Source organism: Leptidea sinapis, chromosome 4, assembly GCF_905404315.1.
Source record: "Leptidea sinapis chromosome 4, ilLepSina1.1, whole genome shotgun sequence".
Taxonomy (NCBI): Eukaryota; Metazoa; Arthropoda; class Insecta; order Lepidoptera; family Pieridae; genus Leptidea; species Leptidea sinapis.
This window is the reverse complement of record NC_066268.1, coordinates 989,178-993,199: the sequence shown is the minus strand read 5'-3', so window position 1 is coordinate 993,199 and position 4,022 is coordinate 989,178.

Genomic DNA, 4,022 nt, shown 5'->3' with positions numbered 1-4,022 from the left:
TGTACATGTAGTATAAGGCACATAATACACTTAAGACATATACTACACTTGAGTGAGGGTGTATAGAACGTACTACACTTTTTAGGATAGCGGTTTTACGGAAACTGAGTGGATTAATGAACATATGCGGACGGCAAAAATTGTATCATAATCAATTCAATCGAGCATGCGCTGTTTATAGGGTTCCGTAGGCAAATGACAAAAAATGGAAGCCTTATAATAATAATAATATTGACACACTTTTTACACAAATTATCTTGCCCCAAGTTAAGCATATATAGGCTGTGTTATGGGTTACAAGACAATGATATATTTAATACAATATACTTACTTAAACATACATAAATTCATATAAACATACATAAATACATTTAAACATCCATGACTCAGAAACAAACATCCATATTCATCATATAAATGCTTGCACCTAACGGGATTCGAACCCGGGACCTCTAGCTTAGTGGGTAGGATCGCTAACTACTCGGCTATACAGGTCGTCAAATCTTATAGATTCGTCATGTCTGTCCGTCCGTATGTCACAGTCACTTTTTTCCGAAACTATTAGAACTTGGTTAGTTTATTTTTTCTTGTCGAATGATATTTGACTGTTACAATTTAGATGCATACAAAATATATACTATCGAAAGCCTTTGATATATAATCAATAGTACAAATATAAAAATATTTTATTTGATTACTTTATATTCACTGCATATAACTTACGAATTGATTACTTAATTATTAGTATTTTGTTAATTGCAATAAAATTATAACATGGTTTTGCAGTGATATCAGAAAGGTAGTGGTAGTTTTCACTATTATTCATTTATGTAATAAATATCATGAAAGAAAATAAAGAGTATGTGCACGGTAGAATGGATTATCATAAAATTTTTGCCGGGAAGCAGTAATGGTTAAGCATTATTGTGTTTCGGTCTGAAGGGCGCCGTAGCTAGTGAAATTACTGGGCAAATGAGACTTAACATCTTCATATGTCTCAAGGTGGCGAGCGCAATAGGACTACCCCTCAGAATTTTTGGGTTTTTCAAGAAACTTGAGCGGCACTCAATTGTAATGTATAGGGCGTATTAATTACCATCAGTTGAACGTTTCTCCACAGTAAATCACCTAAGACATGTATTTTCATACTTAAAATTTTTCTGCCGCATATTTTTATCAAATTTAATCACGTAGTTTCGGTTAAATTGCTTACTGAAAAAGTTTAGTAAGCTCTATACATCCAAGTAGAAGATCGCATTTTCTTTCAAGTGTAGTTTTATTTATGATATTTCAGCTGATGGTAATTGATACGCCCTGCCCATTACAATGCAGTGCTACTACTATTACAATTGCACTCGTCTCCTTGAGACAAAAGATGCTGAGTCCCATTTGCCCAGTAATTTCACTAGCTGCGGCGCCCTTCAGACCGAAAGACAGTAATGCTTACACATTACTGCTTCACGGCAGGATTAGGCGCCTTGTGGTACCTATAATCTAGCCGGCATCCTGTGCAAAGGAGCCTCCCACTGGTAGAATGTGTCTTAAGTGTAATAAGTGCCTTATACTACATCTACACGGAGAATAAATAATCTATATATATAAAAATGATTTGCTGTTCGTTAGTCTCGCTAAAACTCGAGAACGGCTGGACCGATTTGGCTAATTTTGGTCTTGAACTATTTTTGGAAGTACAGGGAAGGTTTAAAAGGTGAATAAATAGGAAAATGCTGCTAAATTAAACAAAAACAACAAATTTGTTTTTTCCTTTGATGTGTCCATACATAATTTCTATGAGAGAATTTATTGACGCTTGGTTTCACAGTTCTGCTGTGAAACAATTTCATTACGACAGCAGGGTGCATATTTTACGAAGTAATTTTTGATGTTATGATATATTTTTGACAAATTCATATAAAAACATTATTTTATTTATTATATACAGAACAACGTCTGTCGGGTTAGCTAGTAAATTATAATAATTTTAGCAAATACAAATTATATATATTAATTGAACAAAATGATAGTAGATAGCTATATTGTCTTTAATTTTTTAAGTAATAAATCTCATAAAAAATGCAACATTTAGAAGTTATGAAAATAAATTCCGATTCCTATTTCTATTGGAAACCTTTGAATTTGAATTGTTTAAATCAGTTTGTGAATCTTTTATAAAGTAATACATACTTTATAAAAATGTTTGGTTATTGTTAAAAAAAAACTGCAAATGCAAATTATGAGTTTTCTAAATCGAAAGATGTGAAAATTGTTTTGACGAAACAAATCGTAAATTTTTATTTCAAATAAAAAAAAATCTAAATCAGTCTTAGCGACTCACTTGTATAACAGACATAAAATATGCACATTCTAAATCATAATTTTTTAATGAAAATGGGATTTTTTTTAAATCACTTACTGATTGTCAGAAACAACCACACATTCGAAAATACATGCCTCAGTACGGAGAAGAACGATCTTTTTTATTAAATAAAATAATCGTTGCAATAATAAACCTTAATACAATAGACTTAGGGCTCGTTGTTCCATTAATCCATTTCATTCTAAGATTTGGTATCATTATAAAAGTCATTTATATTATTTTTTTTATTTCTTTTTTATGTTAATTACATGGACATTAAGGACATGTTCTGGGATCTTGTTGTAAAAGGAAATACATCGCCCAACAAAAGACTTACTAACTAAACTTATCCGAGTAGTAGGTATAAAAAGTCTATGCATGTTCCTGGTGTTATTGTAATTGTATATATTTTTACTTTTGTTTTTATAATTACTGTAACACTGTTGATTACTAGTAAATGAATAAATTTGGTAGTTTTTAAAAAAAACGATAATGTGCCTGTAAGAATATGTTAGGGGGCAACACATTATGTTTATTTTTTTTATGAATTTTACGGCCTAGACAAAGGTGGTATTAATATCGGATTCATTGCCCTATATTAATATCCCATAGAACATAATAATCTATACCAGTGGGAGGCTCCTTTGCAAAGGATGCCGGCTAGTTTGCTGGTACAACAACGGCGCCATTTTCTGCCGTGAAGCAGTAACCTGTAAGCTTTATTGTATTTCGGTCTGAAGGGCGCCGTAGCTAGTGAAATTACTGGGCAAATGACACTTAACATCTTATGTCTCAAGATGTTGAGCGCAGTTGTAGTGCTGCTCAGAATTTTTGGGTTTTTCAAGAATCCTGCACGGCACTGCATCGTAATGGGCAGGGCGATTACCATCAGCTGAACGTCTTGCTCGTCTCGCCCCTTATATCATAAAAAAAGTTATATTGTCGCGTTGTATCAACACTGTATGTAAAACTGATAACCTCCCCATCTTAAACTCGGCTCAGTGAAAATAATCATTCGTCGATCACTAACGCAAAAAATAGAAACCTCAAAAAAGTTTTTATATAACGCAAAAGAAAATTCTAAAACACAAATCTATAATCAATAATCACTAAAATACTTCTCATGTGTGTCGCATGACAATCTTAATAACTACCATATGCTACCATTACTCATCCTTTTACATAAAAATACACATTCAACACTAATTTAACCCCTAACTTTCCATTTCGAATCGAAATGACACTTTTTAGAAATTTTAACCCATTCGTACACATGTGCATGTAAGTTTTTATAAAGTTCACTAACCAGATTGGAATAAAACATAGTTATTTTAGATTTTTTGTCCATTCATTGGTTTTGTAGTTGCTTACGTTCTTATAATTAAGAGCCACATGTCAGCAGATGAAGGGATGCGTAGTGATGGGGCATTATCGAGTAGTATCGATAGTCGATATATGTATATTTACTTTATGTATGTTAACTATAACTATGTTTTTACTTTTCAATTAACATGTTTTTGATTTACTCGTGTAAGGCATTTAGTAATTGACGTTTGATTATTTTTGTTGCATCACTTTGCATGAATAGTAATTGAAATGATTTGTAAATTTAATTGAAAATAAGAACTTGTTTGTTGAACTGTTTTGAAAAGAGCAACCTTAGATT